Source organism: Quercus robur, chromosome 9 (assembly GCF_932294415.1).
Source record: "Quercus robur chromosome 9, dhQueRobu3.1, whole genome shotgun sequence".
Taxonomy (NCBI): domain Eukaryota; kingdom Viridiplantae; phylum Streptophyta; class Magnoliopsida; order Fagales; family Fagaceae; genus Quercus; species Quercus robur.
This window is the reverse complement of record NC_065542.1, coordinates 3,270,553-3,298,541: the sequence shown is the minus strand read 5'-3', so window position 1 is coordinate 3,298,541 and position 27,989 is coordinate 3,270,553. Positions and strand designations below refer to the sequence as shown.

Below are 27,989 nucleotides of genomic sequence, written 5' to 3'. Positions count from 1 at the left end.
TGGGCTATAGCGGAATCCGGTAAGCTAGAGAAGACAAAGGTTCAGCGTAATCTCGTTGGAGCAAGAAGCTTGGAGAGCTTAGGTACACTGGGTAGATTAGGCTTGGAGAGTCTTTTGCTGTTCATGTATCCCAACTTCATTCTCTAGTAGATTATTGACCACTTGGAGGGTGGCGGAGAGGTTTTACGCCGAGGACTTCGGTTTCTTCTTCGATAACACATCGCTGTGTTGTCTTTGTGTTTGCATCTCTCTTCCTTTAATCTTTGCCATTTAATTTTTGTTGTGATTGTGATTTTATTTGGTTTAGATTGTTTTATCAATTATGGTTTAGCTTATTTTCATATTTCACACATACATTGTTTGATAATAAGCTTGAATTGGTAATTTTTAATTTAGGGGTCTAAACGTTTAAGGTGTTTTATACACTATTTGAACATTCACAAATCATGGTTAGTGATTGTTCAAAATTTTCAACCATGAAGAGCTTGATCATAACTTACCTTAATGGGGAATTAATTTTGATATGCAAAATTTATTCAATGACCAAATCATTACCATGTTCTCAATATATCCAAATATTATAATGTTGTTGACAATTGATCAGCAGTAATATTCTTGGTGAACTCCTTAAACTATCAGCGTTGGGAACCTAAGATTGTACCTATATATTAATAGATTTGCCATCACCAACTAATTGAGAAGCTCTCACAGGATACAATCTTCAAAGTTAAAAGCATTTAGTCCAATTTTATGTGTCACCAAAACAATGTTTTGAATGATTGCATATTACTCAATTGTTAGACCTGTCTTGTCAGATCTGTGATTTACCATAAGAGAAATGCATTTGGATCTATTATTAAATGGCCTTAGCCATCTGATGCCTTTATTTTACAATGTTGGGAAATCATCAAAGACTTCATCTTCCCATGTAATGCATGTGAAGAAGAATTGGTGAGACCTTTATAATATTTGAATTTCATTTTTAAAGTGTCATATCTTTCTTCCTTTGATTTCACATTTAGATATTTCTTTCTGTCGTTCGTTCTTTCTTCCCCTTCCTCTTTTACTTCAGAGATTTAGGAGTTTAATAGGTGCCCTGTGACATATCTTTTTTCTATGGTGCTTTCTTACATGTATAATTTAGTAGATAGGTACAGCCACATGTAAGTGCCCTGTTTCTTTTTAATAGTAATAGTTTAAAATTCATTTCATACGTAGTACTGCTCTTTAATTGTTTAAGCTTTTACCAAATGAATTTTGTGCTATTTCCTCTTGATGTTCTTGAAGTTTTCTAACTTTTATACCTTTAACTCTGAATAAAATTATTGACTGAAATTTGTACTTACCCATTTCAGATCATGACCAGGGCAAAACTGTTCATGCTCATTTCAAAGGATAAAACAAACCAGAAGACTTATCTCCATAGGTAACTTAGCTTGGCTACCCTATCAAAGTGACTCAACTAGAATTAGAATCAAAGGATAATAGAAGTTAAACCTAAGCGTAGGACAAACTTAGCCATAAATTACTAACCTAATTCTCTGGTGCATAGTCAATCAGGCAAGCAACTATGCAGAAAATGTTGAAAAATAGAGAAGGTATCCTGCTTTGATTGTTAAGCCCTGCTCTAGATGTATTGTTGTTTTGATGCCTTACATCCAAAATTTAAGTTGTCATATTTTTTGGCTTGGTTTTGTCTTTTTAGTCTGATCTATTGTATTTTGTAGTGGAAAGATCCTATAGTTTTATTTTGATGTGTTTTGTCCAGAATTTAAGTTTAGTCATGTATGTGTGTGTCAATGTTTTTCAATAATACAAAAAATATTATTTTGCTAGGTTATAAAAACCATACTTTAGGAATCCCTCAATTAAGTCAAAATAAGCTACTACTATTAATAGGTATTTAAACTTATCTTTACAATTTGGCTTGAAAACAAGACCTGATTAGAGAGCTGTACTCTCTAGAAGTGGCTGCTCAAATTTTAGCTATCCCTATCTTAAGCTGTGGAGTTACTGATAAGCTGCTATGGCCTCATACAACACAACTTAGTGAGTGAAACCAAGTGTCTTATGCAATGAGGAAGACAACTTGGATCATTTATTCCTGAAGCACAGTCTTGCTTGGGCTATATAACCTCAACACAGTGATGTTTAAGGGTGCAAAAAAGTGTACTTATCATGCTAATGCTCAGTAAAGCTTTGTTTTGTAGGTATGCACAAGCCTATGATGCACAACATGTTGATTAGAGTAACTACTGGAGAGTCCCAAGGCGAGTGTGTCCAGGCGTGGAGGGATGGCAAGTGTTGCTGACAATTGAGGGGCACTGGAAGAGCAAATGCAAATGGGGTTGTTTTGCCTATGTAGCTAAATAATGGGCTGGCAGATAATTTTTCAGGCTATTCCAGTAATACTGTATGCAAACGAGTGGAAGCTTACTGTTTGAGAAGCATATTTTCCAGGCTTGTTTTGGTTAGTGGAAGATTGGAGAACCTATGGAAAAGAAGAAGGTTCCTTGGCAACTTGCTATGCTGACTGAAGAACACAAGTGCAAGGAAGTTAGAGAACGCCAGTGGTGTACATTTGCTATGCACGGGAGTCACTATTGAGGCTAGAGCCCTGGTTAGTGGTTACTCTTGCTTCTAACTCTTTTATGAACATTTTTTGGGCTTGTAGCTCTATTACTAGAGAGTTAAATTTAGCAGTCTGGATAATATATAGCCAATTTGTTTCAATAGTGGGACTTTAGAGTTACTTTCAGCAAAACTGTTCATGTTTAGTAGATATTCATCACATGTTAATAGATAGTCAAAATTGCCAATGAGTTAGGTAGCTCAAATGGTATTTTCTACCCTCCAACAAGTAACACAAGGCTCAAAGGTAATTTAGGCACCTAACACTTTCTTTTTCTTTTTTTTTTTTTGTTTCATTAAACTGTAAGGTTTTGTTGAATCTTTTTTTTTTGGTTATTTCAAAGGTTAAAATCCATCCGATTAAGCAAGCCTCTAAAACTTACTGAAACCCTTGTCTTCACCAACGTCCTAGTCCTTGAGAAATTGGTTCTTGAAGATTGTTTAAATTTTTCCAAGTTGCACCCATCAATTGGAGTTCATAACAACCTAACTCTTATTAGTCTGAAAGGCTGTAAAAACTTAAAAACTCTTCCAAACAAGTTTGAAATGAAGTCTCTTGAAACTCTTTTTCTTTCTGGATGCTCAAAAATTTTAATTAAAAAGAATTCCAAAATTTGGGAAAAACATGCAATGTTTATTGAAAGTTTACTTGGATGGAATTGCTATTACAAAACTACCCACGTCAATTCGGCGTTTGACCGGCCTCGCTTTATTGAATGTAAGAGATTGCAATAGTCTTACATGTCTACCGAGCACACTCTTTAATTTAAAGTTGCTTAAAGATGTAAATATTTCTGGATGCTCAAAACTTTGTTTGATTTTATTTTAAATTCTAAAAAGTATTTGCGAGCTGCAGCTTAGCTTTGCTATTAGCACTTAATCCAACAACAGCATCATTGAAGGTTGTTGAACTTCTTGTCTTTTTTCTTAGTCAACTTTTTCTCTATATTACCTGTAAGTCATTGCTTTTCTTCTCAATCAAAGCTTTTCGTTGGTTGCTCTGCAGTATCTTTTTTTTCCCTTCCTTTGGACACATTTACTTAACTAATATTAACTTAAAAATATAATTTTACTATCTGTGTTTTAGCATCATTTTTATCACTTATTCCTACTCTCATCTGGTGGATTGGTATAATTGATAAAAAAAATCACCCCCATTCTTGAAGCTACTCATTTAATCCACAAAAAAAAAAAAAAAAAAGTTTTATAAAATAAACAATGATTAGAGTAATTTTGGTTCACTGATTGTGTTAGTTGTTTGGGTTGGTTGCCCCCTTGATGTAGGATTATTGGACTTGTTCATGAGGAGAAACTGTCACATGGCCAAGAGACAAGAAGGCAAGTGCAGTCCATTTTATGCTTCTGATTTTCGCTAGCCGTAATAGATTGCAAGGTAAAATCTACACACTTGTTGCCTATATAGTTCATCGTTTTAAAATTTTTCAAAGTGCAAAAACAATATATGCATGCCATTGCAAACATTATAATCTGAGCTAATCATTATGTCATTTCTTATCATATATGTGAGCTCATGTAGAGATCGCAATTAGAATGATTCTAGCTAGATGTAGCATCTAGCTTTCTCATTGAAGGTTTTCTATAGCTGTGGACCCACCTTTAACCAAAAAAGTGCTTTTTTCCTGTTTAAGAGAATGATTGATTTTTCTATTCTTGTTTTTCTTTGATATTTTTCTTATTTTAATGTAGGATAACAATTAAAGATGTTATAAAAATGATTTGTACTAGTGTGTTTGAGGACATTGGTAATGTAACTCTCCTATTTTAAAATTTCAAACATTTAGAGTTTGATCATAACTTACTTTTTATGAGGAATTAATATAGATATGCAAAATTTCCTCATTGACCAATTCATTCAACCGAGTTCTTGATATATCCAAGTATCATCAACATTGTTCATAATTGAGTGATCTGCATCAGCATAAGTTATGTTTTGGTAATTTTCTTAAGCTATCATCATTTGGAACCTAAGCTTGTGCCTATATGTAAGTAGATGTGTAATAACTAACTAAATATAAATCTCTCATAGGAGACCATCTTCAAAGCTAAAAGCAATTAATTTGATTTATCCTCACCAAAAAAATGTTATGGATGACATAAATTGTTCAATTGTTAGACACACAGTGATGGATCAGTGATTTACCATAATTGAATATTGAATTGTAAGCAGTACTAAATGGCCTAAAGCCATGCGATGCTTTTATTCTGCAATGTAAGGAAATCATCATTCTTGTCATTGTACCATGTAATGCTTGTGTAGAAGCATTGGTGAGACCTTAATAATATTTCAATCCCATTTAAAAGTAACGACTTATTCCTCTGCTTTATATTACTAGGAGATATATATACATGTATATATATATATTATCCTGGTCGAGTTTAAAAGAAAATAAGTGCTATGACATGAATTTAACAGTTTAAAACTCTTTTTAATATGAAACAACTCTTAATTTTGTAACTTTTTAGAACAAGACTTTTGTGCTTTTGCCTCTTGATGTTCTTGAAATTTTTTCTACCTTTCTAAAACCTTCACTCTGAAACAAATTATTGACTGAATGTTGTCCTACCCATTTCAGATTGTGACCAGGCAGAGCTAAAACAAACCGAAAGGCCTATCTCAAAATCTCAACTTAATTAGCTTATAGCCTGTCAAAGAGACTCGACTAGAATTAAAATTAAAGGACAGTAGTAGACAGTAGAGAAAACCAACCATACAACAAATTTGATTATATATTACTAACCATATCATCTGAGCCATATTTGTCCTCACAGTAATCAGACTCAAGCAAGCAACTGTGTAGACAAGGTTGAAAATTGGAGAAGGTAGCCTACTTGGATTGGTAAGCACTCTTGTTGATGTTGCTATCGTTGTTGTACTACATCTAGAATTTAACTTTTCTCACTTTCTTCCCATGGGGTCACAGCTCTTAGATGGAGATTGTAAAGTTGTGATTTTCAAATATGTATTTTGTTGGCTTTTATTCCGTGCCAAATTTGATTGTAATATTATTCAATCTTTTGTACCCTGTATTTATTGTGGGATTTGATTTTAAGGGTTGTGTGTTAGAGAGAGAGTGTGTGAAGACTCAAGCAAGTGAAGCCAGAAGAGTTCTTGCGGGTATCTCGCTACTAAGCTTCCTGCGAAGTGAAGCATGTGCCTTGCACATGACTAGAATGCGAAGAGTCAGTACAGGATGGAGACAGCTGTGTTTCGCGAGTATCTCATGGGTAAGGCCTTCCCGTGAGACACCCGCGAGACATTTTGTTCTTCCAGTCTGTACTATCTAATACACACTTTCTGTACCCACACTATATATACCCTCATTACCCACAAATGTTAAAGAGTGCTTCTAAGAGAAAACCCTAGCCTCAAACCTTAAGAATTAGAGATTATCATACCCATATATCTCTACACATATGCTTGTGGATTTTCTCAACTCCTACCTCTCCATTTCCATACCATTGAGAGATTGATAGCCCAACCACTTACCACACCCTTTCAGAGTGTCAAGTGAGGATTTGGTGTTGCTGGGAAGCATTGAAAGATGCCAAGGATGGTAGATGCAACATGGAGCTTGTTGTGGGATTCGGAGAGCTAGACAAGACACAGTTCCGAGAAGCCTTGTTGGAGTAGGAGCTTGGAGGGCTTAGGTACAGAGGGTAGATTAGGCTTGGAGGGTCTCTTGCTAACCCATGTATCCCAACTGATTGTCTAGTGGATCGATTACCACTTGGAGGGCGGCGGAGAGGTTTTTCATCGAGGTCTTCGGTTTCCTCTTCGATAACACATCGGCGTGTTATTTGTGTTTGCATTCTTCTTCCCTACTCTCTTACATTTCATTTTACTGCTATGATTATATGAATATGTGTTAGAGAATTTTGTTTGTTTATCCGCTCACTTTTACACTATTCCGCACTTAGAATTAAGTTAGTGTAAAATCTATCGAGCCGTATCTTTTATTTGGGGGTCTAAACAGCTCTTGTGTTTTTAACACATTTTCGAGCTTTCAGAGACATCTGTGGGAATTGAAGCTTCTTTTGAAGTTAATAAATGTTATGTGGAAGTTTGGCATGAGGCCTTACTTATTAAAACAGATTAGTGAAATGAAACATAGTGAGTGATAATAATTGTGTGAGGAAGAGGAAAACTTGGTTAATTTATTCCAGAAGTGCAATCTTGATTGGACTGTATTGTTTGGATAGATTTGATCCTTAGAACTGAGTTCATTTCTCCTTGCTCTCTGAAGCAGTGGTTGGCTCAGTGGATGGAGGATCCAAATTTTCAAAAGCAGGAATATATTATTTTCTCTAGATTGATGCATAATGCATTCGAAAGGAACATGTTTTAGTTTTGCATAATATATGTTCTGAGCTTGTTTGTTAGAGTTAACAGTACCAGCCTTTTCATGAAATTAATTGTGAGACGATGATGTTTAGCTTGTCCTTGTTGGTTAAATGCCCAACCTAGATAGAAGTTGGTTTATTCCTACTAACGAAGTTACGAAGTATATGTTTTTGTCCCGGGTAATGACCTTGGCACAAGGGGGTGCTAGATGCTTGGCCCAACCAGCTGGAGGGTTCACACTACACAACAATAAGATGGCTAATATATGGTTTTAAAAAATAAAAAATAAAGATATATGTATGATATGTTATGTAAAGAGCTAGCTTTAAATTCCTGGAGTTTTGCCAACATGTTTAAATTATGAGCCTTGTGCTAATGATGTTCACTAAGAAAGGTACAATGATAAAGTAAAGTTAATGATGTTATGAAAAGGAAACTCATGAATATGTTTCACGGGTAGAATGCTTTCCAAAGATGAATTATGACTTATATTTTATGTTTCTCAAGAACAATGCTCTTCAACTAAGAATTAAGGTTTTATGATGCAAGATTAACTTATGAACATGATTATGAATAGTTTATGAAATTTATGGAACCATTTTAGCATGAACTATACTTTATATTAAGACATATCCACACATCAAGCTATTTTTTTTATATGCATCTCTTGTGAAAGTTCAAATAGTGTGAAATACACTATAAACGTTTAGACCCCCAAATTAAAAATTACCAATTCAAGCTATATGTCAAACACAAAGTGTGCGGAAAATGAACACAAGTTATAAACAGAATTGATAAACAATCTAAGCCAATTTAAAATCACATCCACAGTAGAAAATAAAAGGCAAAGATAAAGGAAGAGAGATGCAAATACAAGGACAACACAGCGATGTGTTATCGAAGAGGAAACCGAAGCCCTCGGCGTAAAACCTCTCCGCCGCCCTCCAAGCGGTAAGTAATCCACTAGAAAATGTAGTTGGGATACATGAACAGTAATAGACCCTCCAAGCCTAATCTACCCAATGTACCTAAGCCCTCCAAGCTTCTTGCTCCAACGAGATTACGCCGAACCTATTTCTTTTCTAGCTTCCCGGATTCCGCTACTTGACCATAGCATCAACCAATATGAAATTGGTTCCTTCCTAACTACTTCCCAAAACACCAAACAGCCCTCTCACAGGAATGGATATGACGAGAAAAGGTTTTGGTAATGAGCCTCTCAAGGATTTGACAATGGAGAGGAAGAGAGTAGAGAAATTTGAAGAGTCTCTTATGTAAAGATTGTGGATGAGTCAATCTTGTTTTCTCTAGGATTTCTCTCTCAAAATTCTTTCTGGAAGCTCTCTCTAAATCGTGGGTATAAGGGTATATATATAGTAGGGTGAGAAGAAATGTGAAACGTCATATTTTGCCAAACAGGGTGTTCTGGCGGCTTGACCTCGCGACTGGGTTGAGTCGCGAGTTCAAGCCGCGAGCAAACATCCTGGCCAACCTGGAACTTTTGTCCTGTAGTGAACAGCTGGCGCGACGCTTTAGCTTCTAGCATGTTTGACACATGTGCTTCAATTTGGCGGCTTGCAGCCGTGAGCCACCCACGAAATCCAGCCGCGAGTCCCTGCTTCTTTGCACACACTTGAACAATTCTTCACACTGTCTCACACACACTGCCCTTACATGATTCCCACCTAAATACAGGGTTTCTAATTGCTAAAATACAAGCAAATTTGGCACAGAATAAAGCCAACAAGATGGTTGATTAAACTCAACCTTACAATCTCCCCCTTTGGCTATTTCGTGACAAAACCCTAAAACAAACTCTAAGCTTAACATGTGAGTTCGGAACAATTGAACATAACTCACTCACACCTAATTCTAGAAACTGTGAAGCTCTTGAATCATATAAACATGAATCTCCTGAAACACAACAATACACCATGACCATTGTATGTAGAAAAGCATGAAATGCATACGCAGCAAGAATGAAGAGATCAAGCAAAGATGGAGTTAAGAAACAAACCATGGCTTGATCAACCAAGCAATCACTAAAGGTAGTGATCACAATGCTCATTCACACTTGGAATGAACACTTGGACATACAGGCAAATAAGCTCAATGTAAATCACTTGCATGCCCAACACTTAACCAATGCATAATACACTAAGTATATGCATCTAGGAACAATCCTACAAGGGCACAAGAGTGACAGTACTTAAAAGGAAAATGTTTGACATTTAGTTAGAAGTACTGATTAAAGCAATGCATAAAGGCTGCATAAAATCATGGTACACACCATAAAGCCTACAAACATGCATAAAACATAACCCTAAAATCTTACAAAAGCAACATGGGTACAAACCAATAAAGATATACTGACAAACATCATCAATATATAGAATATACCAGAGTTTTTTTAAAAAAAGCATCCATGAGTTTTAAGTTTAAAAACAAGCATTAGTGTATCAAAGCCCATCAACAATTATCCAAAACATAAGCACAAATAACATAAAAAAAACTTAAAAACAGTTTTTGAGACTTCTCCCCCTCAAACAAACACTCCCCCTCAGAAAATTATCTCCCCCTTTTTAACCGGAATGGCCAAAGGGTCAGTGCTCCTGGTTGGTGTAGATGCTGTCAAACTTGGCTAAAAGTACATCCAGCTGATCCTGCATAGCTGTCATCCTTGCAGTATGCTGATTTTGAACTTCTCTGAGGCCATCAATCCTATCCAAGATGGTCTGGAATACATCTGAAGGTGTAGCTGATGAGGTAAAGGCCCTGATCCTCTTTGCTCTGCTTCTGGATGTGGAAGACTGTCCTGCAGCCTCTGCTTCAGTATCCATTGGATCACCTTCTTCTTGTTCAGCTCCTTCTTCATCTACATCACCTGGAAGCCGTACTTGTATCCGTATGATGGTTTGCTTGTTGATAGTTGAGGGTGTAGGCATTAGGCTGAGGTCTTGAGGAATTGGAACACCTTTTGCTCTGAAAATCCACATGAGAAGGCTAGGAAAAATCAGCTTTGCTCGGGAAGTTGTTCTAGTCTCATCCATTATTGTATCAAATATATGGGAGCTGATATCAATAAATGTTTTCTCCTTGAGTTCCATAAGAAAAATGGCTCTGGCATTGTTGATTGTAGTGAGCTTCTTCATAGGATACAAGTTGTTCATCATGATGATGGTAAGGCACCTTATGTCAACTGGAAAAGCTGTGGTATTGAGACATTTCCCTTCTCTCTGTCCACCAATGCGATTTCAGACAGTTTCTAAAGACAACATCCTGTCTTTGTAGTTGATAAACTCATACTCCTCTAAGCCCTCAAGACCAAGGACCTCATCAATATCATGGGCATCTAGAGTGAATTCACGCCCTCTTACCCTACAATCTAGCTCATCTTCTCTAATCTTCACATTAGAGTAAAATTCTCTTATCAGAGGCTCACACACACCTTGTAGACCACTTAACAACTTTTCCCAACCTCTACCTTCAAAACAGGTGGGAATAAATGTGTCTTTTAAATCCACTAGATCCACAAATCTCTCTTGAATTATGGTTCCCTTCATGAAGGAATCTTTGTATCTCTCAAAGTGTTGAACGGACCTAAACAGATCATAATGCATTTTCAATCTTTTGTCAGCCTTCTTTGCAGGAGTTTTCTTCTTCGGAGGTGAGGGAGCCATTTGTAATCAAGCAGAAAAGGCCACAACAAACAGATAGCACAATAGGTAGAATCATAACCATTAGTGATCATGTCATAGGTATTAAAAATGAGTAATTTGGCGAAGCAGATACTACATAGTATGGACACAATCAGAGAGTAATGATGATAATATTATGCAATCACAATATAATGATACCTACCACACTAGCCCCATAAATAATGCATACAACACATGAAAAGACATAAACATGTGTCAATGATACGGTGCTAAATGCAACTAATCATGAGCTACTTTAATCATATAGCAATTAGAGACATCAAACCAGATTCACCACAATTGAAAGATCAAAAAACTTGAAAGATCAAAAAACACAAAAGACCCACACGAATTAGGTTCAAGCAGAATGGGTAAAAGAAACCATCATGAGATTGTACATCAAACACAAATCAGGCAATCAAATTATCTCAAGAAGACAAATACTAGAAAATATATGAAACCATCATCTGAAATAAGTTTGCATGGGAACAATACCTTAAATAATCCAAACAAGAACAAACCCAAAATCATCGAAACACACCCATAACAAAAATCAAAATACCAACACAAATACTCAAGAAAATGAAGCAAAATAAGAGATATGAGGTGAGAGAATAAGAGCCCATACCTTTTCTTCTTGAAGATTTGGAGGTGTACAAGTTCAACAATGGAGTTTGTAGAGAATGACATGGAGTGTTTGGGTGAGATTCAATTGAGAGAGAAAGTGAATAGTCATAAAAGGTTCGAGGGAAAACTGAAAAGATTTAAAAATTGACCCAGTTTTTGCCAAACATGCGTTTTTCGCGACTGAAGTGAGTCGCCAACAAGTCGCCAGGTCTAGCCGCCAAAACACTCAAAGACAAAATTGTGAAAAAATTTCTAAGTGTTTTTCGCGACTGGAAGGTCTACCCATGAGGGAGTCGCGAGCTGAGCCGCGAAAATCTCTATGTACCCCTCACAACTGGACCCTTCACTCGCGAACAAGTTGCCAAACTTAACTCGCGAGCTCGCGGCTAAAGCATGCGACTTGGATGACCTGCGACTGAGTCGCCAAAATAGGGCAACACTGTTTTTGAAATTTTTCAGTTTTTGTAAAAACAAAATACTTTCCAAAAACACCTAAAACACTCGAAAATCTTTTTGTGTTTGAATCAACAAAGATTGAGCATGTGAAAACACATTTTAACAAGTACAATCACACAAATGAGTATGGCATTCATTGAACATAAATTTGTGTGTTGTGTGTGGATATCAACAATGAGATAGTCCTTAGTCTAATGTGAAGTTTCAATGATCAATTCAGGCAAGGCATACACAATTAGCACTAGATCATGTGATCTATCTCAATTATAGAAGTATGCATATATGACCTCCCACAAGACTTGATAACTTAACTTGGAGCTTTACATTTGACTCCATCATTAGATCTTTTTGATCTTTTTGACACAATTACATCTCATTGAGAGAATGCCTTTTGATATTTCTCCTTGATGGGATAGCCTTTGGCTTTTTGAACAATCATACACTTTATTTTTGGTCGCTTTCCCTTTTTCCTAGTCAAATACTAGTATGTGCGACAGGCTTTTGTAACTCAATATCTCTTTTCATTTGGAGATTTACATTTGGAGAGCTCTTTTTAGCAAAAAAAAAAAAAAAAAAAAAAAGAGTGGGAAGATATATAGGCACAAGTCTATGCATGTCTCAAGATCAACAAAAACCATTCACTAATCATTCATGACAAGTTTGAAAATCTATTTACAACAGTCACATAGATTTCAAGATTTCTTTCACAGTGATGAGAGTGGAAAGGAACAAGCTACGCTCATAAATGCACAAAGCCATTAGCACAAAGGTACAAGGCAAAACAAGTTTTGAGACAAAACTCAACAATGTCAATCAAACTTTTGATTTTCTACTTTTTATGTGATTTTTGGATTTTTGACACACAAGAATGAAAAGATTGATCAAAAGCAATATTGAAGACAATTTGTATGAAAGAGTGCAAAAACAAACAAACAAATTTCAAATCATATAATCAATAAGCAAACAACCAAACAAAGTCACAAAGCATAGGAAGTATTGATGCATGAACATGTTGTAATGCTTATGCATAAGTACCCTTTTTCACCCACACGTTACTTGCGTTTGGGGTGATATCCTTATAGGATTGGGTACGGGAGTTAGGGCTTTCAAACCTTCGTGTGAAGCTTTCCAAACAGTTGGTGAATGCCCCAATCATCTTCATTACGTCTATCACTCCAGGATCACCACTTTGACCTCTTGACAGTTCACCAGCCCAATTTCTCCTGTCATTTCTAGGTCCTCGAGACCTTGAAGCACTTGCATTATTCATTGCTCTCAACTTTTGACAATTTGGATGAGTGTGCCCTTGAAGTCCGCAGTGGTGACACACATAGGTTGATCTAGGACTTCTTTGTGATCGGGGACGAGACTTGGCTCGGGATTCTGACCTGTCCACAGATAGCTTATGAGAGTTGTTCACCATCCGTTTGTCATCCACATTCCTCTTTTCCTCCATCTTGGGCTTCTCAACAATAGGACTAACTTCAATTTGCTCTTTGGCCTTTATAAACTTCACTTCTTTGGTGACACTGCCTGAAGAACTACTTCCTCCGGTATATCCCAAACCGGACTTGTTAGAGAACTATTTTTGAGATGAAATGACACATTTAGCTTCTTAGTAGAGACCCTCTCTATCTTGGCATTGGCTTGCACAACCTCTTGCTCAAGAAATTTCACTTTTGAGTAAGCTTCTGATAACTCACCATTCAGTTTTTCTATCTCACATTTAGTTATGACGCATTAAAAGACTCCTATAGTCCTCCGAAGACTCGACATGAGCAATAGCCATAAATGCGGAGTAATTTCCTTCTCCGTCATAACTTTCATCAGAATCAGAATTTGAAAAGTCCGAGTCACTAAGTGTTGTGGCATACACCTTGCCTTTTGATTTCAAATAATTCGGACATTCTTTCTTAAAATGTCCATGTCCGTTGCATTCAAAACAAGTGACATCTTGTGTAGATTGGGATTCTTTTCCATCTTTCCTTTTGAATTCCCTTTTCTCCCTTCCTGAACTTTGGAATTTCCCTTTATCACCAAATTTACCACTATTTTTGAACTTCAAAAATTTTCGGAAATTTTTTGCAAGATATGCAACGTCCTTCTCGACTGCATCATCATCCGAAGAGTCATGAATATCCACCCTTTCATTTACAGTCTTAAGAGCAAGGGATTTGCTCTTTCTTTGATTGGGCAATGATAATTCATATGTCTGTAAAGAGCCAACCAGCTCTTGAACTTTAATGTCGTCAAGATCTTTGCTCTCTTCAATAGCTGTTACTTTGGCACGAAAGCTTTCCGACAGTGATCGAAGGATCTTCCTTACAATTTTAGAATCCTCCGTCTTCTCTCCCAAATTGAATTTTCCGACAACCACCTCGTTCAACTTACTATAAAACGAGTCAAAGGACTCATCCTCACTCATCTTGAGCTCCTCAAAGCGAGTGGTCAACATCTGAAGTTTGGTGTCTTTCACCTTCTTTGTTCCTTCATAAGTAGTCTCCAGAATCTCCCATGCTTCCTTAGCAACAGTGATATGAGAAATCCTGTGAAATTCTTCTAGAGAGACACCACAGAAAATAGCATTCAAGGCTTTACTATTAGCATTAGTCGTCGCTAGTTCTGCCTTATCCCAAGTGGATTTGGCAGCCTCCGGCTTAGTCCATCCCACTTCAACTGCATCCCACACAGCATCATCAATAGAACATAAAAATGCCCTCATTCGGACCTTCCAAAATGCATAATTATTACCATAAAAAAATTGTGGCACATTTAGAGATTGAGACCTATCCATCTCAAAGTAGGGTCAAGGATCGCACTAGGGTGTTTAAACCACAACAAGTGCACCCGCTCTGATACCAAATGAAAGTTCAAATAGTGTGAAATACACTATGAACATTTAGACCCCCAAATTAAAAATTACCAATTCAAGCTATATGTCAAACACAAAGTGTGCGGAAAATGAACACAAGCTATAAATAGAATTGATAAACAATCTAAACCAATTTAAAATCACATCCACAACAAAAAATAAAAGGCAAAGATAAAGGAAGAGAGATGCAAACACAAGGACAACACAGCGATGTGTTATCGAAGAGGAAGCCGAAGCCGAAGCCCTCGGCGTAAAACCATTAGAAAATGTAGTTGGGATACATGAACAGCAATAGACCCTCCAAGCCTAATCTACCCAATGTACCTAAACCCTCCAAGCTTCTTGCTCCAACGAGGTTACGCTGAACCTATTTCTTTTCTACCTTCCCGGATTCTGCTACTTGACCATAGCATCAACCAATATGAAATTGGTTCCTTCCTAACTACTTCCCAAAACACCAAACAGCCCTCTCACAGGAATGGATATGGCGAGAAAAGGTTTTGGTAATGAGCCTCTCAAGGATTTGACAATGGAGAGGAAGAGAGTAGAGGAATTTGAAGAGTCTCTTAGGTAAAGATTGTGGATGAGTCAATCTTGTTTTCTCTAGGGTTTCTCTCTCAAAATTCTCTCTAGAAGCTCTCTCTGAATCGTGGGTATAAGGGTATATATATAGTAGGGTGAGAAGGAATGTGAAACGTCATATTTTGCCAAACAGGGTGTTCTGGCGGCTTGACCTCGCGACTGGGTTGAGTCGCGAGTTCAAGCCGCAAGCAAACAGCTTGGCCAGTCTGGAACTTTTGTCCTGTAGTGAACAGCTGGCACGACGCTTCAACTTCTGGCATGTTTGGCACGTGTGCTTCAATTTGGCGGCTTGCAGCCGCAAGCCACCCGCAAAATCCAACCGCGAGTCCCTACTTCTTTGCACACACTTGAGCAATTCTTCACACTCTCTCACACACACTATCCTTACATGATTCCCACCTAAATACAGGGTTTCTAAATGCTAAAATACAAGCAAATTTGGCACAAAATAAAGCCAACAAGATGATTGATTAAATTCAACCTTACATCTTGCATACTGCTTAATTCTCATGTCACAGATCTTTTAGTAAGCATGCATAAGCTCACCCTTCAACATTTTTAGTCAACAGGTATCATTTGGTGATGGCAAGAGTCTCCAGAGCTATAGAGAAGCCTATGTGATATTGTAGTATTCATAGATGTTAGACTAGTTATAGCAATGGAACAGTTGAAGTACCTCTTTATATATAGAGATGATATTTATGTTCAGATCCAGTGATCTTGTGTATATCATTTCCTATGCAAAGTCTTCCGTTGTACATGGTTTTTAGGTTTTATAACTTCGGATGAATACATTTGTGGTGTATATTTATGTAGGATGGTTTTAGATGCTCTATTGTGGATCTATGAGATTCTTCCATGATATTAGATAGAGCAGTTGTAAGGTTTAAAAAGAAAATTTTTCGAATAGGTTAGGTGGTTTGTGTTAATATCAAGCATAAGCTCTACCTCTTTCAGTCAAAAAAAGAAGAAGCATAAGCTTCGTATTAGCATGTCTATCCAATTCTAAATTCATGGTCAAATTAAATTTGGGTTGTGACAACATTTGCCGGTGAAATTTTAGCCAAATACTCTTCTTTGAAAATACATAGGATACTTGGGCAATACATAGGATACAAATTGTGTGTCAGTAGATGTTATCATGAAATGTAATTAAATCTTGTATTGCTAACGAACAACAAATGGATAAATCATATAATTAAAATTTGTGACAATGGCTCGTAAGGACTAAAAAATCAATAGCATACCACTTTGTTTATAGAATTCCAATTACTGTTTCAACTAAGAAATGGGCATTTTCAATCATGGATATAATCCAAACTAGATTTCACAATTAAAAATAAATGTTCTAAGGTACTTTTTGATTTTGTCCTTTAGAACAAAATTGTTGCAAAATTTAGTACAAATTTAAACATAGATGATTTTCAGAATTTAAAAGAACGTTGAGTTCCATTATGATATATCCTAAATGATTGAATTAAAATGTATTAAGAAATAGTTATTTATGTATTTTATTTTGTTTATATTTTGTTACAACTGAATAAATACTGGTTTTACTTTTTTTATGTATTAATTCAGTTTTGAATTTTAGTATTTTATATTCTTGGATGATCATTTTCTTTTTCACATCCCCCAGGCAAATTTCTCGCTCTTTGCATGAGTCCCACTATGAATAGAAAGATAAATAAGGTTTTCTAGTTACCTTGGAAATTCATTTTTTCATCCGTTTAAAAAATTTAATTTAAATTAATTTTTTTTTTTTTTTTTTTTTTTTTTTTTTTTTTTTTTTCTTCCTTGATATGTTTGATCAAACTTTGATGTGTGCATTTTTTATCGGGTTCCACTTTAGCACGTATGCACTTTGCATCTAAATTTGTTGGAAGATGCTAAAAGCCTACCTATAAAATAAATTGATATTAGCAGTGAATCCAGATAAAGACCAATAAGAATTTTCCACAATAATTGATGAAAATATTGTAAAATAATTTCTGGTTATAGCATTACTCAAATTTGTTTACCTGTAAGCTACCCCGACTGAAGCATTTTTCCATAGCATGAAAAAGGTAAGAGAAAAACAATATGGCAATGAAGAGAGAGAGAGAGAGAGAGAGAAAGAGAGAGAGAGAGGGGGGGGGGGATAAAAGAGAAAAAAAAATTATAAGATACATTTTGGGATTAATTGGTACTTAATTGATACATCAAATCAGATATAGAAAAAAATATTCGAACAAAAATGTGGGTCCAAATTTAAAATTTTAAACCATAAGGGATAATATATAAAACTAACTAAACTTCATTTTTTTTTTTTTTTTTTTTTTTTTTTTTTTGAGAAAGAACTAACTAAACTTTTAAGTGTATAAATGGTATGCAACCACAGTGGTGGTACTAAAATGTTTAATAACTTTTAGCACCTCAAAAAACTACATTATCTATTTTAACACTTTACTTATCAATATATCCTATATCTCTTATTTTATGCAAATCACACATCTATATATAAAATAATAGGTGAAGTAGAGAGAAACTCAAATTGCAATTTCAAATTAGAACTCTAATTTTGTGCCACGTGTCCAAATTGCAATTCCAAATTAGAACTCTAATTGTGTGACATGTGTCTAGATTCATGTGAGGATCACACCAATTTCAATATAAAATTAGAGTATAATTTTGAGCCATGTGTCCCAATATATTTTTCTAAATTTAGGTGTCAAGTGAAGACCACACCATACATAAATATACAAATTTCCTCAAATCACGTGGGAGTCTTTAATGACTCTCTCATCTCTTGGCTTTTCACGTGTTTTTTTTTTTTTTTTTTTTTTTTTTTTTTTTTTTTTTCACATCAATCCCAATCACTCTAAAATCCTTTCTTAATTTTTGTGCCAAAGGAATTATATATATATATTTATAAAATCAAAGCTGAGAGAAAATATAATTTAAATTTTAAATTGGATAATTAATTTTGCATCATGTATCTTATCTAAAATTTTAAATTTTTGTGCATGCATTAACACCTAACACAGAAGTTAGAAAACCACAATAATCAAGTTCATTCACCTAAGCAAAAACATTTAACTTGCACACTATAAAAGTCCCTACCATCCCATTCATTGTTCATATAAGCATAAACATACAACCTTCCACAAACATTCAGCCACATGAATGAGGAGAATTAAGTTTTCGTTAGATTCCATTTTTTTTAGAAAATTGCATCCAGTCATGCCTTTATTGTTTCATCCCCATTAGTGTATATTCTGTAACATTTATCTTATATATATGCTTTCGAGTTCAAAAACTGTATTGAGTTACTTTTTATTTGTGGCATGAAGGACTCAAGATCATTTCTTGAGAGAAGAGTTACTGGATTACATAGAGTAAGGATACTAAACAAAAATGATGTCGCAGATTTCACAGACTATACATGGGGATACCAGGTTCATTTCTTATATCTATATTTGTATTTTCAATCTGTAATGCTTTATTTATCCACAAATTATATTTTCATGTTATTCTTTCATATCAAGTGCTCACTCAAAGATTGTCATAACCCATTTTTCATCTACAAAGTTTATAACTAATGAGATTATGATCTCGAACTAGCTAATTCCATGCAATAATTTCATGGAGGTTGGGCTATCAGGAGAGAAATTAAATATTCACGCAGAACAAGGTATAAATTCTGCTAATGCTTTGTCATGCTAATTATTCTTGCCTGAACTATTTCTGTATACTTAATCAGCACTAACCTTATCTTCATGGATTGTCTTTATAGACTCAATTTGATGCACCCAAAGGAAATGACCCTGTTGCATTAAACCTTGGTTCTATGGGAAAAGGGGAGGCTTGGGTTAATGGACAAAGTATTGGGCAATATTAGGTCTCATTTCTTACCCTAGAAGGGAGTCCTTCACAAACATGGTATGCCTTAGAACTTATGTTTGGTACTTTTGTTTGAATACTTAAAATAACAATACAAGCGATTAATTAGTAACAATACACATACAACTATTGTCACTGAGCAATAAAATGCAATTTTTCGTTTGTACTTAATAGTAAAAAGGAAGCCATTAGTTCTATGCTAAAAAATTAAAAATTTGGTCTTCCACCTTTACTCTTATTTCAAACCCATTCTTATACAATAAAATATTTCTTCATACTTTCAGTCGTCAAAGTGACCTTGGCTTCATGAATTTCATTTACTATATATGTCAACATTTTTCATCAATTAGATGATGGTAAGGATTTTTTAAAATATTTTTAAATAGGGTAAAATTTATGTACAATATCTTAAGTACATTACATTAGATTTTTCAATTAAATTCAAATATAGAATTCCAAATTAGAGTTCTAATTTTAAACCATGTGTCCCAATATATTTTTCTAAATTTAGGTGTCAAGTGAAGACCACACCATACATAAATATACAAATTTCCTCAAATCACGTAGGAGTCTTTAATGACTCTCTCTGTCTCTTGGCTTTTCACGTAGTTTTTTTTTTTTTTTATCAGTCCCAATCACTCTAAAATCCTTTCTAAATTTTTGTGCCAAAGGAATATATATTTTTTAAATCAAAACTGAGAGAAAATATAATTTAAATTCTAAATTGGATAGTTAATTTTGCATCATGTATTTTATCTAAAATTTTAAATTTTTGTGCATGCATTAACACCTAACACGGAAGTTAGAAAACCACAATAATCAAGTTCATTCACCTAAGCAAAAACATTTAACTTGCACACTATAAAAATCCCTACCATCCCATTCATTGTTCATATAAGCATAAACATACAACCTTCCAGAAACATTCAGCCACATTTTCCACACACAAAAAAAAAAAAAAAAAAAAAAAAAAAAACATTCCTACACCTTCACCACTTAAAAGTTAAAACTAACACAAACTTTCACTCTCGCATAGATCTTCACAATTAACTTTCGTCTATTTCTCAAATGCATAATCTTTTCTCTGAGTTTTTAAAGGCATTGAAGGTAGTTTCTCTCTATCTCCCTTGCTTTCATATTCTTATGTTTTCCCCAATTTGGGCTGCAATTTGTGCAATCGTTTTTTTTTTTTAGTGGTATGATGAAGATAAAAAAAGCAGAGTCTCCGTTAACAAAACAAATCACACACTCCTAAGAAAAGGTGAGTAAACGTTTTCCTTTCTTTTTGTGAAAATTTTGTTTTTGAATTATATATAAATAATAATTAAAATAACATTATGAAGCAGGAAATTATCACTTAGAAAATAAGCAAGAAAAAAAAGAAAAAAAAAGTGCTTCACAATATCAAAAATTAAGAATTAATAATTTTTTTTTTTAAACAATATGGACAATTTACATTTTCTACCTAATAATATTCTTACAAGATTTTTTAAAGAGTTAACAAAAAATAAGAATAACTATATATCAATAGTATTTAAATTATATATATAGGAATTATACTATGCACCTCAATGTGTATTTTTTAAGTATATCTATGCATATGCATGGGGTCACAGGCTAGAACCATAAAATTTGAATCATCTGCATTTTCTAATAAAGTTTGCTAAATCATAAATTAGAACCATCATTTGTAACTTAAAATCTCCAAATTTATACATCTAATCTACCAAACAATACCTACTAAATAATAAATCACAATCTTTCTTGTCCAAAGCATATTTTATGTCACTGTGATGACACTGAACCATACTCATGTGGAACCATACAATAATAATAAAAAAATAAAAGGAAACCATCCACTGATCACACATCACATACCTCCCAGAAATCAATTATATGAATTCTATAAAACTATACTCATCTAAGCTAGAAGATAGACAATACAAACAACATTTCATAGACGCCCAACGTACAATCCACCTATACACACAAACCACTCTTATGCCAATTATTTATAAGCAATTACAAGTAAAGCACCAGTTGATAAGCCATATCATATAAGGTTTGCTGGTCTGCTCGACTGAAATTGTAAAAAAATTACATAATGCTAAGTTTTGTTAATAAAATTTTTTGGTTAATAATATGAATTTAGATTTAACTAAGCCTTCTAAACATGAATAAACTCATGATTAATAATAATAAAAAAAACCAATAGTAACACTTAACTAATAAAATGCAATTTTTTTTTCATTGTCTTATTTAATTATATCCATTCTCGTGCGGTAGCACGGGTTACATACTAGTTAAAAATAATATAAGCAGCCATTTAAATAACATAAATCACACACCTACAAAATTAATAGTTTTTATAGTAAGAGATAGGGAGGAGAGAGACAATAAAAATCATAAAAAAAAACATAGTTTCTACAATTAACTCTTATTTATAAGAGTTCATCGTAGCTGAATGCTAAGAATATTTGGATATAACAACTTTGATATAGCATGATTTTTATGATTTGAGGTGCTAAAATAGCTTTTGAGTGGTTTTACTTTTACTTTTACCACCTCTAATGTGAATATTCTCTAATAGAAAGGATTAAGGAAGACAACGTAGAATATTTTTATGAAATTTTGAAGTTGTGACATGCTTTATTTTTGTCTCTTTTTTTTTAAAAAAAAAAAAAATTCCCCATCCCTTTTAATGGGTCCGTTTGAGATTCACTTATTTTGCTAAAACTGAAAACTTTTTATTGAAAGTATTGTAAATAAAAGTAAAAGTTAATTGAAATAGTATAGTAGGACCCATGAATAGTACCAAAAAGTGCAGTGGGACCAATGAATAGTAGCAAAAATAAGCTGAATGGTAAAATAAGCTGGCAAAAATAATTTTTGCCAAACAGACGCTACATATGAAAAGGCTTTTAAGTTTATTTAAAAAAAAAAGATTAATTAAAAAAATAAAACTTTGTAAAAAGATTATCTTACTTCTTTTCTTTCTTTTTCTTTCTTCTTTTTTATTTATTTTTATTTTTCATCACCAATCTTAGATATAAGTTGGTTTTTGTTAGTTTGAACTTGAGATTTTTTATTTAATGGTAAGAAACTTTACTGGTTGAGTTAACTGAAATATACGACTATCTTTACTTTGTTGAAAAATTGAATTGGAAAATGGTCAGACTTCACACTCATACATTTCATTTATATTAATAAAATTTGATAAAATTTATTATAAAATAATATAAAATAATCTCAAAATAAAATCTTCAAATAAATTAATTGTAGAATAAAATTTAAAACTTATACATGGTTGATTTCTAAAGTTTGATTCATGAGTTCCAACTTCCAAGAGCCTTGTAAATATGCCTCAATTTAAATCTTCTCTCCCTAATAGAAACAATTGTATTATGAAAAAAAAAAAAATCATGAGTGATTTTGTAATTTATTTATTTATTTATTTATTTTCAAAATTAAAAGAGATTACTTTTAATCCCTTCACTTAAGTGGCCAGTTATTAAAAGCTACTATTAATTAGAAATTAAAAAGCGATAAATTTCTATTTAAAAAAAAAAAAAGTGATAAATACAATGTCTTCCTTAGTTTTTGCGACGTTGACACCCGCAAGAATTTTACTGACCATCTCTACATTGCTTTGGAAAAATAGGGGTATTAATACTTTCAAAGACTATGAGAAACTTGTGAGAGGGAAGTATATTTCTCCGGAACTCTTGAAAGCAATAGAAATCTCCAAATATGCAATTATCGTTCTCTCGAGAAATTACGCTTTTTCAAGGTGGTGCTTGATTGAATTAGTAAAGATTGTTGAGTGTATAGAAGAGACCAAGTTGATAGTTTTGCCCATCTTCTACCATGTTGATCCCTCTCATGTACGGAACCAGACGGGTACACTTGCTGAAGCCTTTGAGAAGCATGAAAAAGATCCCAAGGTTAACAAAGAGGATGTGCAAGCATGGAAAGCTGCCTTGAAAGAAGTGGGCAATATCTCTAGATGGCATTTAAATGATAGGTAACATTTGTCTTTTTTAGAGTAATTATATATAAGCTTAAATTGGACTTTGGTTTGATTGAAGAATTTTTACTTAGTTTGAGACATGGTAGTCTATTACTGAATATTACATTCTCAAAAAAAATATATATATATTACTGAATATTAAGTATATTCATGCAAGTGGGTGTACCTCATTGGAAACATTATCAATAGGATCAAATGATGATTATTGGCCTACACTCTATCTTCTCGATTGCATCAAATTAATTGAGAATCAAGGCTATGGTGACTTGTTGTCAACAATGCTAAGACGTTATATCCTTAATGACCAGGTCTCTCTCTCTCTCTATATATATATATATATGTGGGTGCGTGTGTTGCATGTGAAATTCTAAGCATCATGTTCTATATATTTCAGAGATACTATGACCAAGATCGTTTATCATATGGTTTCGAGATTCCTAGAAATGTAATTCCAAAATGGTTTAGCTAGCAAAAAGTGGGGGATTCAGTGAATCTGCAAAGTGCCTTCTCATTTATGTAACCAATTTATGTGAATTGTCGTGTGCGTTGTTTTTGTATTCTACCAGAATTATCCACATGACCAACTTCGTAGTATTGATGATTATGGATATTATAGAGCTACACATAGACTTTGGTGTTTTGTTAAAGCCAACAGATTTGCACCTAATGAGCTGTACCTTCCTTTATCGGAAGAATTTGGTAAGATTAAATCGCATCAGCTTTGGCTGGAATATTATCCCTCTAAATTCTTTGGAGATGAGTGGAGAGAAGAATTGAATCGAGTCGATGCTAATGGATTCAGCCAGATTGAGGTTACATTTGAAACCAAATGTCCAGGATTGGAGGTTATGAAATGCAGGGCCCATTTCGTATTCAAGCAAGACGTTAAAGATCTCAAACAAACTATGACTGGGTGTAGCAGCTGCAACATCACTCCATATGAGGATGATTTAGACAATTCAAGAGAAGGTACCTCTAATGACATAGACATACCACACCCAAAGAGGATACGACTCTCTAATCTAATTGAAAGATTCATTCCACCCTTTAGAAATTGGTTTGGGATTTGAAGCACACAAGGACATGGAAACTTGGATTGCAAGGAAGAGAAATCCCATTGAAAGTTGTAGCTTTAATGTATCTACAAGGCAGATAAAGTGGTAGCTTTAATGTATCTGCAAATCCCTTCTCATTTTTGTATTGTGTTTTGTTTGCATGAGCATGTTTGTGAAAGCTTTTGCGGAAGCAATATAAAACAAAAATCATATTTTCATTTAAAGATCGTTGTACCACACAACCATGGATTCTAAATATAACAAAATTGCGTACCTCTCTTAGCAACCCAAGCGTGTTGCCTCCCAAGGTATTCACGTCTCTCTCTCTATTTCTTTTGAGTTTTCAGAAGACTGCAGTATCACACAGTAGTTCTGATGGCCAACCACTAAATATGATATTATAAAATTTTATTTTATAGTAGACTTCTAAAACCCTAGAGAGAGATTGGACGTGGGATCCTTAGGGATCCTAATCTTCAGCCGTAGGATTTTTTATCAATAACTTTTTGAACGTTATTGACTTATCTTGAAACTCTTTCCAAAATTATTTCTTAATTTTCTCAATCATATCAAGAAAATATCTGAACTTCTACATATTGCAATAATGTCCATCAACACATTGCAATTAACCCCTGAAGATTAGAGAATTACAAATGAGGTCCCATTTCATACAATTTTATATCTATGTCCTTCCACCATACTATATTCCCACAAGCCACTAGGACTGGATAAATATCATTGTCATGTCCCTAGCTTATGTGACCCTTAATTTCTTGATTTCATAATTTCTATTGGACTCCAAAATATTTATAAAAACTCTTTAAATATATATATATATATATATATATATATATATATATATATACAATATTATATATATATAAAAAAAAAAACATTTTTGAAAAATGTCACCGGCCGGTTTTGTTTTGAGTCCAACTTCAATATGAAAATTAACTGAATATACTATCTTCTTTAGAGACTGGTGGATTCATTGTTGACCATTTATATATTTTACTCATTACATACATAACCCAACGTGTCTGTATATAGCCTTTAAAATTGGCATCACCAGTTGACATTGTCAAAGTTATGTGCATAATAAATAAATATACACAAACCCCTCATGTTTGAGGACAATAGAAAAATTGCGATAGAACAACCTTTTAAATAACAATGATCACTCCATAAGTTGTTCTTGATCGGATCCAATTCAGTGTATGTACTTGTTACATTACACCCACTTGTTTGCTTAAAGTCACTACTTCAATGATGGAGTAAATCATCCTATCATATAGCAGCACAACAAGTGTAGGCTTCAATGGTAATATTCAATTAATATCCACAGCCTAGAACAATTTAATAATATATGAAAAATCATTACTCCCTGTCTTTGGTTGTTTAACCATTAACATGATTTTTCCTATAGAGGTGACATCACATGCCACATTTAAACAATGAAATATACCTATAAAAATTATGAATGTGAAAATAGAATTTTATCATCAAATAAAAATGCACAGTATTGTTTTTGAGGGCACATAATTCTAACAATCTCCCACTTGCACTCAAAACCAATCATACATGTATTTAATACCCATTGCTTCCAAATGTTTCTCAAACACTTTTTGAGACAATGCCTTTGTGAGTGGATCTGCAACATTATTGGCAGAGGCAATCTTTGTTATTGCTACATCACCTCTTTGTATAATATCACGTATCAAGTGATATTTACGTGCAATATGTTTTGTCCTTTGATGAGCCCTTGGTTCTACTGCATTTGCAATAGCCCCATTATTGTCACAATAGATAGTAATGGGTGACTCAATAGAAGGAACAACTTCAAGTTCTTGAATGAACTTGCGAATCCACACAGCTTCCTTTGCAGCTTCACTTACAGCTATATACTCTGCTTCTGTAGTAGAGTCTGCAGTAGTATCTTGCTTGCAACTTCTCCAACTTATTGCTCCCTTGCCAAGAGTGAACACAAATCCAGAAATTGATTTTCTATCATCAATATCAGATTGAAAATCAGAATCTGTATACCCTTGGACAGTCAAATCCTCACCACCAAATACCAAGAAATAATGTTTGGTCCTATTTAAATATTTGAGGATATGTTTCACTGCTGTCCAATGCTCAGAACCTGGATTGGATTGATATCTACTCACAATGCTCACTGCATAACAAATGTCTGGTCTAGTGCAAAGCATTGCATACATGAGACTTCCTACAGCCGAAGCATAAGGACAGTTTCTCATTTTCTCTCTCTCTTCTTGTGTTTTAGGACACATTTGATTAGAGAGATGAATTCCATGTCTAAAAGGTGAAAACCCTTTCTTGGAATCTTGCATGCTAAACCTAGCCAATATCTTGTCAATATAATTGACTTGTGAAAGTCCCAATAACCTTTTCTTTCGGTCTCTAAACAATTTGATTTCGAGTATATAGGACGCTTCACCAAGATCTTTCATTGCAAAGTGACTAGATAACCATATTTTTATAGATGACATTGCTCCTACATCATTGCCAATGAGTAGTATGTCATCTACATAAAGAACTAAAAATGTAATAGTGCTCCCACTAACCTTTTTGTAAACACATGGTTCATCCATATTTTGTGAGAAACCAAACGATTTGATTGCCTCATCAAAACGGATGTTCCAACTACGTGATGCTTGCTTTAGGCCATATATAGATCTCATCAACTTGCACACTTTTGATTCTTGACCATGAGATATGAAACCTTCTGGCTGGTCCATAAAAATTTCTTCTCGAATGTGTCCATTCAAGAAAGCTGTTTTAACATCCATTTGCCATATCTCATAATCAAAATGTGCAGCAATTGACAATAGAATCCTTATGGACTTTAGCATGGCTACTGGTGAAAAAGTTTCCTCATAATCAATTCCAGCCTTTTGATTATACCCTTTTGCCACTAGCCTAGCTTTATAGGTCTCCACCTTACCATTAGGTCCTATCTTCCTTTTGTAGACCCATTTACAACCAATAGGCTTAATACCTTCTGGTTTGTCTACTAAGGTCCAGACCTGGTTGGTACACATTGAGTCCATCTCTGATTCCATGGCCCTTTTCCAATTCTCAACGTCCTTATCAGTCATTGCTTCTTGATAAGTAAAAGGATCATTATCATGCTCCTCTGACTCCATTAGATAAATCTCATTTAACAAAGTGAGTCTAACTGGAGGCCTGATAGTCCTTTTACTACGTCGAGTTTCTTGTATTTTGCTTGGTTCAGTAGGCACTATTACTTGCTCTTCATTATTCTCATTCAACTCAGCCATTGGGTTATCAATTTGTTCATCAAGAGAAACTTTTGCTCTACTTTCATTTAAGCTATAATCTTCCTCAAGAAAAATAGCATTCCTGCTCACAAACACTTTTTGCTCACTAGGATTGTAAAAATAGAAACTAGTAGACATCTTGGGATAGCCAACAAATAGACATCTATCACTCCTAAGTCCTAGCTTATCCATATTAGACTTTCTAACATGTGCTGGACAACCCCATATCTTTAAGTGATTTAGACTTGGTTTCTTACCAGTCCATAACTCATATGGGGTATTAGGAACTGATTTGGTAGGGACTCTATTTAATAAATAAACAGCAGTCTCCAAAGCATAACCCCAAAATGAAATTGGCAACTCTGACATGCTCATCATAGAACGAACCATATCTAATAAGGTTCTATTTCTTCTTTCAGCTACACCATTATGTTGAGGTGTGGCAGGGGGAGTCAATTGAGAAATAATCCCATTTTCCTTTAGATATTGCTTAA

At 34.3% G+C, this 27,989-nt stretch overlaps 1 protein-coding gene across 1 annotated transcript in view; it reads left to right on the top strand.

Moving 5' to 3' along the window:
- The window catches only part of LOC126700431 (TMV resistance protein N-like), a 168,240-nt gene that overhangs the window by 128,110 nt on the left and 12,141 nt on the right, over window positions 1-27,989 (top strand). Inside the window, exons 8-11 of the mRNA XM_050398591.1 lie at window positions 1,356-2,049; window positions 2,211-2,620; window positions 3,916-4,024; window positions 5,422-5,489. The gene's annotated coding sequence lies outside the window, so the exon portion shown is untranslated. The remainder of the gene's footprint in view (window positions 1-1,355; window positions 2,050-2,210; window positions 2,621-3,915; window positions 4,025-5,421; window positions 5,490-27,989) is intronic.